This window comes from Orycteropus afer, unplaced genomic scaffold (assembly GCF_000298275.1).
Source record: "Orycteropus afer afer isolate SDZICR_OR568_19922 unplaced genomic scaffold, OryAfe1.0 scaffold00015, whole genome shotgun sequence".
Taxonomy (NCBI): domain Eukaryota; kingdom Metazoa; phylum Chordata; class Mammalia; order Tubulidentata; family Orycteropodidae; genus Orycteropus; species Orycteropus afer.
Genome location: NW_006921602.1, coordinates 17,233,096 through 17,245,573, shown reverse-complemented (window position 1 = coordinate 17,245,573; position 12,478 = coordinate 17,233,096). Strand labels below are relative to the sequence as shown.

General features: G+C 38.2%; 1 protein-coding gene and 1 non-coding gene across 2 annotated transcripts in view; both read right to left on the bottom strand.

Moving 5' to 3' along the window:
* The window catches only part of ICE2 (interactor of little elongation complex ELL subunit 2), a 90,346-nt gene that overhangs the window by 63,846 nt on the left and 14,022 nt on the right, over positions 1–12,478 (bottom strand). The gene's annotated exons all lie outside the window — the stretch shown is intronic.
* On the bottom strand, positions 4,809–4,971 carry LOC122151882. Its single transcript, XR_006164321.1, has one exon. It is a non-coding gene; the product is annotated as a U1 spliceosomal RNA (small nuclear RNA).

Genomic DNA, 12,478 nt, shown 5'->3' with positions numbered 1-12,478 from the left:
ACCAAAATTACAGAATTACACAATACAGGAGAAGCACAAAAAAGCAGGATAGAATTGGCTGAAGAATGCATTTCCCAACAAGAAGACAAATCCCCGGACACCAGCCTGTATGAAGAAAACTCAGAACAAAGATTTAAGAGAAATGAAGAGAACCTAAGAGTTATGTGTGACAACATGAAAAGAAACAACATATGCCTCGTTGGAATTCCAGAATAACAGGCAGCAAAAAACTACTGACAAAATTGTGGAAGACCTACTAACAGAAAACTTCCCCCATATCATGAAGGAAGAAAAGATATTTGTCCAAGAAGCTCACAGAACCCCATACAAGATAGATTCCAAGAGAAAAACACCAAGGCATATTATAATCAAACTCTCCAAAACAAAAGACAAAAGAAAAAATTTTGCAAGCTACCTGGGATAAAAGAAATATAACTTATAATAATCAAACAGGCTAAGCTCTGATTACTCAGCAGAAACCATGCAGGTAAGAATGCAATGTTGTTGTTGTTGTTGTTTGCCGTCGAGTCAGACCCGACTCATAGCGACCCCTCCTTGGGTTTCCAAGGCAGTTATCACTACGGAAGTAGACTGCCCCATCTTCCTTCCGAGGAGTGGCTGGTGGGTTTGAACCGCCAGCCTTCTGGTTAGGAGTCAAGTGCTTTAGGCACTATGCTACCAGAGCTCCTAAGAAGGCAATAAGACAGCATATATAAAACATGAAGGAAAAGAATTTCCAACCAAGAATCCTATATCCAGCCAAATTATCCATCAAATATGAGGGCGAAATAAAGGCATTCCCAGACAAAGAGAAATTAAGGGATTTTGCAAAAATCAGACCAACCCTACGGGAAATGCTTAAGGAAGTTCTTCCAATAGAGAACCCACAAGAGATCAACAAAATGAGGATACGTGACATCAACACTAAAACCAAATCAGAAATAGAATCTCAAAATAAGGCCATAAAATATTGTACACTGTAAAAATCAAGGAAGACAATCTGCACACAACAACAGCAACTAACCTATTAGAGGGAATAAAACTTCTAGGTACAAACTTCCAAATGGAGAGGAAAACAGGACAATGTCTTCATAGAATGCACTGTTCCAAAGATATAGCAACAAGAATTCACTTCAAGGTAACCACAGAGAAAATTAACAATCCCGCTAAGCAAACTCAGAAGGAAGGAAAACATATGGATTTAATAAGCACAAAACCAACTGTAAAGAAAGAGAGGAAGCATTAGACAACAAATCAAACTCAAAACAGAACAGTACATGGACCAAGGAAACATCAACAACACAACAAAAATACACAACAGAATGAGAGCAATCCATTCATATCTATCACTAATCACACTCAATATGAATGGACTAAATGCACCAATCAAGAGAAAGAGAGTGGCAGACTAGATAAGAAAAGAAGACCCATTGATATGCTGCCTACAAGAGACCTACTTGAGACACAAAGATAAAAACAAATTGAGTTAAGGGGTGGAAAAAGATATACCAAGCCAACAGTAGTCAAAAAAGAGCAGAAGTGGCAATACTAATTTCTGATAAAATAGACATTAAGGTGAAAAACATCGTAAGAGACAAAGAGGGACATTATATGGTGCTGAAAGGGTCAACTGACAAAGACGATAATAAATATTTATGCACCCAATGAAAGTGCTCCAAAATATGTGAAGCAAATATTAACTAAATTAAAAGGGACAATAGACAACTTTACAATAGTGGTAGGAGACATTAATATACCACTTTCAAAGAGGGACAGGTCAATTGGAAAAAAACTCAACAAAGATACAGAAGAGCTCAACAATACAATCAACTAACGAACTCATAGACATATACAGAGCATTTCACCCAACAAAAGCACAATTCACTTTCTTCTCCAGTGCACATGGATCCTTCTCCAGAATAGATCATATGTTAGGACATAAAACAAGCCTCAATAAATTCAAAAGCACTGAAATACTACAAAGCATCTTCTTGGACCACAATGTTATAAAATTAGAAATTAATAATAGGAAGATCAAGGAAAAAATACCAAACATGTGGAAGCTGAAAGATTCACTGCTCAAAAACTACTGAGTAATAGGACAAATAACTAAAATAAAAAAAATTTCTAGAAACAAGAGAGAATGAAGCCTATGGGACACAGCAAAAGCAGTACTGAGGACAGTTTATAGCAATAAATGCATACATCAAAAAAGAAGAAAAAAACAAAATCAACACTCTAACTCATCAATGCCAACAACTAGAAAAAGAACAACAAAAGAATCCTACAGTATCTAGAAGTAAGGAAATAATAAAGATCAGAGCAGAAATAAATGAAACAGAAAACAAAACAATAAAACATAGAGAAAATCAACAAAACAAAAAGCTGGTTCTTCGAAAAGATTAATAAAATCGATAAACCATTGGCAAATCTAACAAAAGAAAAAAAAGAGAAGATCCAAATCACAAGAATTATAAACAAAAAGGGTGTCATCACAACAGAACCAACTGAAATAAAAAAGATATTGACAGAATACTATGAAAAACTGTACTCCAACAGATTTGAGAACCTAGAAGAGATGGACAAGTTTCTAGAATCACAAGAACTACCTCAACTATCCCATTCAGAAATAGAATACTTGAACAGACCTATAACAAAAGAAGAAACTGAGGTCATAAAAAAACTTCCCACAAACAAAAGTCCTGGCCCTAATGGCTTCACTGGAGAATTTTACCAAATATTCAGAGAAGAGTTGACACCTATGCTACTCAAGCTATTCTACAACATAGAAGAAGATGGAATACTCCCAAACTCATTTTATGAAGCAAGCATAACACTAATACCAAAACCAGGGAAAGACACCACTAAAAAGGAAAACTACTGAGCAATATCCCTCATGAACATAGATATAAAAATCTTTTAACAAAATCCTAGCCAACAGAACCCAACAACATATCAAAAAACTAATACACCCTGACCAAACGGGATTCACACCAGGTTTACAAGTGTGGTTCAACATCAGAAAAACAAACAAAACAAAAGAACGACATGATTATATCAATCGATGCAGAAAAGCCATTTGATAAAATCCAATACCCATTCCTGTTCAGAACTCTCAGCAAAATAGGGACAGAAGGGAAATTCCTCAACATAATGAAAGGCATACATACAAAACCAATGGCCCACATCATTATTAATGGAGAAAGACTCAAGGCATTTCCCTTACAAACGGGAACCAGACAGGGATACCCTCTGTCACCACTTCTATTTAACATTGTATTGGAAGTCCTGACCAGGGCAATAAGGCAAGAAGTAGAAATAAAAGGCATACAAATTGGCAAAGAGGAAGTAAAAATTACCTCTATTTGCAGACAATATGATCCTGTACATAGAAAACCCAAGGGACTCAAAAAAACAAAAACAAAACAAAACAAAAAAACCTACTGGAACTAATAGAGAGGTTCAGCAAAGTGGCAGGACACAAGGTCAACATACAAAAATCAGTTGGATTCCTCTACACCAACAAAGAGTCTTCTGATAAAGAAATAAGGGAAATAATAACCATTTACAATAGTTACTAAAAGGATAAAATATCTAGGAATAAACCTTATGAAAGACACAAAAGACCTACACAAAGAAAACTACAAAACACTGCTACAAGAGATAACAAGAGTATTACATAAATGGAAGAACCTACCTTGTTCATGGATAGGTAGACTGAATATTGTGAAAATGTCAATACTACCTAAAGCAATGTACACATTTAATGCAATCTTGATCCAGATTCCAACAAAATTTTTTAAGGGCATGGAAAAACCAATTACTAACTTCATATGGAAAGGAAAGAGACCTTGGATAAGCACAGCACTTCTGAAGATGAACAACGTGGGACGTGGGAGGTCTCACACTCCCGGATCTTAAGATCTACTATACAGCCACAGCAGTCAAAACAGCATGGTACTGGTACAATGATAGACAGATAGACCAATGGAACAGAATTGAAAGTGCAGATATAGACCCATCCATCTATGGACAGCTGATCTTTGACAAAGGTCCATTAGATGGGAGAAGAGAAAGTCTCTTTAACAAATGGTACTAGCAAAAATGGATATCCACTTGAAGAAAAATGAAACAAGACGCATACCTCACCCCATTCACAAAAACTAACTCAAGCTGGATCAAAGACTTAAATGTAAAATCCAAAACTATAAAATTCATCAAAGATAAAATAGGGACAAATCTGGAGGCCCTAATTTATGGCATAAATAGACTATCAAGCAAACCCAGAATGCACAGGAGGTAGAAGAGAAGCTAGATGACAGGGACCTTTTAAAAATTAAATTCTTATGTGCATCAAAAGACTTCGTCAAAAGGGTAAAAAGAGAACCTACAGATTGGGAGAAAATATTTGTTTATGACATATCTGATAAAGGACTTACCTCCAAAATCTATAGAACACTTCAACATCAAAAAGAAAAATAACACAATTCACAAATGGGCTAAAGACTTGAACAGACACTTCGCCAAAGATGATGATATACTGGCAGCCAACAAACACATGAGAAACTGCTCATGATCATTAGTCACTGTTGTTGTTGTTATGTGCCGTCAAGTCGGACTCGACTCATAACGACCCCTCCTTGGGTTGTCGAGGCAGTATCACTATGGAAGTACATTGCCCAACCTTCCTTCTGAGAACTGGCTGGTGGATTTGACCCGCCAGTCTTCTGGTTAGCAGTCAACTGTCTAAGGCACACGCTATGCTACCAGAGCTCCTAGTCTATCATTAAAGCAACATAAAAAGAAGTCAGGAAAGAGCGCGAACACAGTCCCCCACTACTAAAAATTATGCAGTCGAGTTTCCCACATTTGGGGAAATTGCAGGGGTCAGCATATCCAGAGTGCAATGGATAAGCCTCGCCCTGGGAAAACCACCTTCGTGATCATGGTACTCCTCTGCCAGGTAAGTATGATCGTTAGTCATTAGAGAGATGGAAATCAAAACAACAATGAGATATCATCTCACCCCAGCAATAATAGTAAAGTGCAATAGGTCAGAAAATAACAAATGCTGGTGAGGTTGTAAAGAGATTGGAACTCTTGTGCACTGCTGGTGGGATTATAAAATGGTACAACCATTGTGGCATACGGTATGGTGTTTCCTTAAAAAACTGAAAATAGAAATACCATTTGACCCAGCGATTCCTATTAGGAATATATCCTAAAGAGGTGAGAGACAGCACACGAACAGACATATGTACACTTACACTCATCACAGCACAATTCATTATAGCAAAAACATGGAAACAACCTATATGCCCATCAATGGATGAGTGGATAACCAAATTACGGTACATACACACAATGGAGTACTATGCTACATCAAAGAACAATGAGGGATAAGCGAACCACCTCAAACGTGGATGAGCATGGAGGACATTATGCTGAGTAAAATAAGTCAATCATGGAAGGGCAAGTATTGTATAAGTCCATTACTGTAAGAAGACAAAGAAGAGTTTGCTTGCAAAAGGAGACTCATGTTCTAGGTTACGGGGGTGGGGAGGGAAAGGGAGGAATTAATTTCAGACTAGTTGGGGCCCACACGCTGACGTGGTAAGGGGAGGGATATATAGAAAGAGTTTGAGACCACCATGAGCTCTGGTAGCATAGTGGCTAAGGCACTTGACTGCTAACCAGAAGGCTGGCGGTTCAAACCCACCAGCCACTCCTCGGAAGGAAGATGGGGCAATCTACTTCCGTAGTGATACTGCCTCGGAAACCCAAGGAGGGGTTGCTATGAGTCAGGTCTGACTCGACAGCACATAACAACACAACAACATGATAACATTAGGAAAAGAGAGGACGCTGAATTGTGCCCATAGGAGATAGATGACAGATGTTAATACCAACCAGCATGCCCACAATATTGCATTACCATTAACAACAAACACCAGGCTACAGATAGATACATAAACACTAGAGAGGACCAGATGGGGGTCAGTGAACAGGAGTACACTCTAGACCAAGGATAGATTCAGCGCAGGCTAATCTTACACAGACACCAGTGATACAAAATACCTGCAATTCTTACAAAAGCAATAGAAGACAGACACAGAACAATTCCTCACAGACACCCAGACATTATGAGAGAGAGATCCAACAGATCTACTGTCTCAGGACCATCGTACTGGGACAGCAGACTAAATCGGCACAACAAAATACATAAAAGCCTTGTTCCTCATCCTACATTGGTGAGTAGTGACTGGGGTTTTAAAAAGCTTTCAAGTGGCCATCTAAGATGCACCAGAAGTGAAGAGGAGTGCAAAACAACAACAACAACAACAACAAGAGCAGCATTTGGAAACAATCAGCCCTAGGATATGATGGACCTCCAGACCAGAAGAACTAGATGGTGCCTGCCTACCAATGTCAACCACTCGGGAAAGGATCAAATCTGGAGATCCTGGAGAGAGTGGGAAGAAAAACGTGGAACAAAATCCAAAAACTCAATAATTATCAGAATTACTGGTCAGATGGAGTCTGGTGAGACCCCCAGTACTATGGCCCTGGAATGCATTCTGCATCTGGAATAAAGCTCACTCCCAGGGGCTGGCTCTCAGCCCAATAGTTAACAAGATGTACATGCAGACCACTCAACCCAGGGGACACACCCACATACTCTATGGAAATATATCCCTTGGAGTGATAGACCATGGGGCACCAGAGGGGCAACACAGGTAATATAGGACAGACAGAAGTGCGTAACTATGAGGGGCACAGGGGGAGGGTTATTGGGCAGGGAGGGGAGAAACTGGAGTAGGATTGGGCATAGTAAGTGGGGAGTGAAACTAAATATACATGTAACGTTGAATATAAAACAAACTCTTAAAATTAAAAAAATGAAATGAGAAACCAATTAAAACACATAGAATAATCCCAGAACTTTGAGCTTCAAAGGGAAAGATAAAGAGGTGGATTAAATACTGACTAGCAGAAGAAACTGACTGAAAACAGCAAATAAGGAGACAAATGGACTGTGGACTGTGCTGATGGTACAGACACCTTGAATATCTGTAATCAGCATTCCCATCAGGATCAAACCAAAAACCTAATCAGTTCTACTTGCCAAGGACTGCAGTGAATCGCACTGGTGGCTAGTGACTAGAGAGTATTTCCTGGTGCTGTTTCTTTGGTGTTTTGTTCCACTTGATGAGATATCACAACTGTGCCCATACAATCCAACCACATCTACACTTCCTGCAGTCCTACCCAATGGGCGAGGGCCAACACCTGCTTCTGCACCAACTGGTCAACAACAGACAGTGTCCAATACCAGCCCAACCCACTCTTGGCTGCTCTATGCAAATGGCTAACAGCAATCTTTGCACACATTCTCATCCTCTATCATACCCACCAGGAGACAGGTGGTGAGTGCATAAGTGCCACCAAAGTAGTGCATACAGTGGCATACCAGCTCTACTCACTTGAATATATCAAAACAAAATACAGCCAAAAACAAAATAAAACAAAAAAAAAATCCTGAACAAATCACACCAACATACAATCACCAATTAAATATAAAATACAATGGCATCACGATGTCTCAGAGACAATGGGCAATCCCGGTTCACACAAAGCAGCAAGATAAAGTAGTACAAATAAGAGACAAGAATACAGAGCTAGAAAATCTCCCTGTAGAAGAAATGCCATTGGAACTACCTGATAAGGAATTCAAAAGAATTATACTCAGGTACCTTTAACAGACTGAGAGACTAATCAAGGAAAGCACTGACAAAATCAAGGAAAATACTGATGAAATTAAGGAAAACATGATAAAACTCAAGAAGTATTTAGGAAAACAATACAAAAGCAAGTTGACAAAATAAATAAAAAATAAGAAACCACACAAAAACAGCAATTAGAAATCCAGAATATTAACACTAAGACTTCAGAAATAGATAACACATTGAAAGGGCAAAGGAATAGAAGTCAACGGAAGAGAGAATTAGTGAGACTGAAGACAAATCCCTCAACACTATTTTGTTAGAGGAAAAATCAGAACAAAGAACAAAACAAAATGAAGAAAGTCTAATGTTTACGTGGGATACCATCAAGAAGAATAACTTAGGTGCAATCAGAATACCAGAACAGGAAAGAGCGAAATAAAGCCACAGAGAAAACTGATGAAATTGTAGGAAGACAACTTCCCTAGTGTGATGAAAGATGAGAAGATATGCATTCAAGAAGTTCAATGAAGCCCAAACAGGATTGATCCTCCCCCCAAAAAATATCTCAAAGACCTGTCATAATCAATTTTTGGAAAACCAAAGACAAAGAAAGAATCCTGAAAGCAGCATGGGAAAAATGAGAAGTTACCTACAAAAGGCAACCTATAATTCTAAACTCTGATTTCTCAGCAAACCATGCAAGTGAGAAGGCAATGGAATGGTATATATAAAACCCTGAAAGAGAAAAATTGCCAACCAAGAATTATTACTCAGCAAAATTATCCCTCAAATATGATAGCAAAATTAGAACTTTTCCAGAGAAACAGAAAATAAGGGAATTTGTAAAAACCAGACCAATCTTATAAAAGATGCTAAAGTGAGCTCTTTGGACAGAGAACCAACAACAGCAAACAACAACTGGTGAGTAACACACATGACAACATAACTCAGAAACAAACCTAGATATAGCAATATCCAAAACAAAATAAACTTAGAAGACTGAAAACAGGGATATAGAGACATCTGTAAATGTGGACAACTACAAAGCAAAAAGAGAATAAACAGTGTAGTTACAAAACTTCCAAATGGAGAGGAAGTCAAGATGATTTTGAGATAGAATAGACTGTTTTAACCTTGGGAAGAAAATAATAAATCACAGGGTAGTCTCAAATAATAGTAATAAACCTTTCCAAAATAAAAAAGAGGAAAGACACAAATACTTAGCTAATACTTAAACAACAGCAATGAAGGAAATGATTTTTAAGAAATTCGTAAACAAAATGAGCTCAGCACAGAAAATTATAGTGAACAAAGAAATCAGAAACACTACAAAAGCACATAACAAAATGACAGCAATAAATTCATACTTGTTGATAATTACACTAATTGTAAATGAACTGAATGCACCTGACATGAGACAGAGGGTTGGAGAATGGTAAGAAAACAAGACTCAACAATATGCTGCCTATAAAAGACACACCTTAGGCACTAAGCCACAAGTAGATTAAAAATCAAAGGTTGGGAAATGATGTATCAAGCAAATAGGAATGGAAAAAGAGCTGGAGTAGAAATACTGATTTCTGATGAAACAGATTTCAAGAGAAAAACCACCATAAGAGACAAGGAAGGAAATTATATAATGATTAAAGGATCAACTGAACAAGAGAACATAACCATAATCGGCATCTACACATCCAATGACCTAGCCCCAAAATACATGAACCAAACTTGGACAGAATTGAAAAAAGAGGTAAGACAACTCCACAATAATAGTAAGAAATTTCAATGCATCACTTTCAATGAAGGATGGAACAACTAGAAAGAAACTCAACAAAGACACAGAACTAAACAACACAATCAACTACCTTGACCTTACAGACATATACAGGACACTTCACCCCAAAACAGCACAATATACACATTCTTTTCTGGTGCACATGGAACATTCTCCAGAATAGACTATGTTAGGTCACAAAGCAAGGTTCAATAAATTTAAAAACATCAAAATACTACAAAGTATCTTCTCAGATCACAATGCTATTAAAATTAGAAATCTACTGTTCTGGTTACCAAGTGAGGCTCTGACAGAAATATACCACAAATGGGATGGCTTTAACAAACAGGAGTTTATTCTCTTACAGTTTGGAGGCTTTAAGTCCAAGCTCAAAGTTCCAAATTCTAGGAGCTGGGTGAAAGCCCCTTGAACTTGGGCTTCAGGTCTGCCTCCTGCTCCCAGCCCACTGAATATAGAGGTTTTTCTTCACTCAGACAGCTGCTGGCTCCTGAGGCTGACAAGCTCAAGGTTGACAAGTTAAAAAGGCACTGTTCCAATTTTATCAAACCACACTGTAGGCCATTCATTCAAGTCCACTGAAAGTCCCAAGGTTGGCAGAGCAAGTCAGGCTGCTGAACAAGGACATGGCTACATGCAGGGTTCAACTGTGCCATAAGCTATAAATTATTCCCCACGGCTTCTCCTTATATACAGGAAGCAGACCACATCCCTAAGGCAGCTACTCAGCTGCTCACAGTAGATTCTACCATGGAGTTGATTACCAGTCTCATCATGGGGAATACTACTACATCCAGCTACCCAGCTACTCAACCAGGCCCAGCCAAGTGGACACACAAACTTAACCATCACATCTACAATAAGAAGATCAAGGAAAAAAAACCAAAAAACATGGAAATTGAGTAACACCCTACTTAAAAACTACTGGGCAATGAAGAAATAAAAAAGGAAATTAAAACATTCTTTGAATCAAATGAGATTGATAACACAACATATCACAATCTTTGTGACACAGCAAAAGAAGTGGTTGGAGGGTAATTCATAGCAATAAATGCACACATCAAAAAAGAAGAAAGAACCAAGATCAACACCATACCCCCACATCTCTAACTATCAGAATGAGGCTGGAAAAAAGCCTACAGTCACCAAAAGAAAAGAAATAATAAAGATTCAAGCAGAAATAAATGAGACAGAAAATAGAAAGTATCAACAAGACCAGAAACTGTTTCTTTGAAATGATTGATAAAATTGAAAGAGCACTGGCAAACCTAACAAAGGAAAAGAAGGTGAAGATGCTAATAACACAAATAAGAAATGACATGAACGACATTGAAATAGGACCATTCAAAAGGATAATATCAGGATACTATGAAGAATCGTACTCAACAAACTTGAAAACCTAGAAGAATGGACAGATTCCTAGAAACACACTACCTACCTAAACTAACACAGACTAAGGTAGAAAATTTGAACAGACCCATAACAAAAGAAGAAATTGAATAGGTCACAAAAAAACTACCAACAAAAATTGTCCTGGCCCAGATGGCTTTACTGGAGAATTCTACCAAACATTCAGACAAAAGTTGACATCTATCCTACTCAAACTATTTCTGAACATAGAAAAAGAACACTCCCAAATTCACTCTATGAAGCAAGCATAACCCTGATACTAAAACCAGGCAAAGATTATCACTAAAAAGGAAAATTACAGACTAATATCCTTCATAAATATAGATGCAAAAATCTTCAACAAAATCCTAGCCAATAGAATAAATCCAACACCTATTCCTGAGAAAAACTCTCAATAAAATAGGAATAGAGAGGAAATTCCTTAACATAATAAAGGGTATATACTCAAAACCAAGGAGTTCTGGTAGCATAGTGCCTAAGGCACTTGACTGCTAACTAGGAGGCTGGTGGTTCAAACCCACCAACCACTCCTCGGAAGGAAGGTTGGGTATTCCTACTTCCGTAGTGATAACTGCCTCAGAAACCCAAGGAGGGATCGCTAGGAATTGGGGCCGACTCGATGGCAAATAACAACAACAACAACAACTCAAAACCAATAGCCAACAGTATTCTCAATGGGGAGATACTCAAACATTGCCCTTGCAAATGGAAACCAGATAAGGATGCCCTCTATCACCACTTCTGTTCAACATTGTATTGAAGTCCTACCCAGGACAATGAGGCAAGAAAGGGAAATAAAAGGCATCCAAATTGTTAAGGAAGACAGTATCCCTATTTGCAGATGATATGATCCTATATGTGGAAAATCTGAGACTCAGCAAAAACACTATTGGAACTAAATGAAAGGTTTAGAAAAGGGGTAGGATACAGATTAATATACAAAATTCAGTCAGATTCCTATATACCAACAAAGAGATTCTTGAAAAGGAAAATAACACTATTTATAATAGCTAGCAAAAACATAAAATTTTTAGGAATAAATCTTACCAGGGATTCAAAAGACTTATACAAAGAAAACTACAAAGGACTACTACAAGAAACTAAGAGACATACAAATATGGAAGAACATATCAAGCTCATGAATTGGAAGACTGAACATTGTGAAAATGTCAATACTACCCAAAGCAATTTATATGTTCAATGCACTTCCGATCCAGATTTCATCAGCATTCTTTTGTTGTTGTTATGTTGTTAGGAGCCATCAAGTCCTTTCCGACTCAGTGACCCCATGCACAGCAGAATGAAACACCACCCGATCCCGCGCCAGCTCCATGATCCTTGCTATACTTGAGCCCACTGTCGCAGCCACCGTGTCAATCCATCTTGTCAAAAGCCTTCCCCTCTTTCGTCAACCCTCCACCTTACCAAGCATGACATCCTTCTCCAGGGAATGGTCCCCTCTGACAACATGACCAAAGTAAGTGAGACGAAGTCTGGCCATCCTCGCTTCCAAGGAGCATCTCGGCCTCACTTCCTCCAGGACAGATCT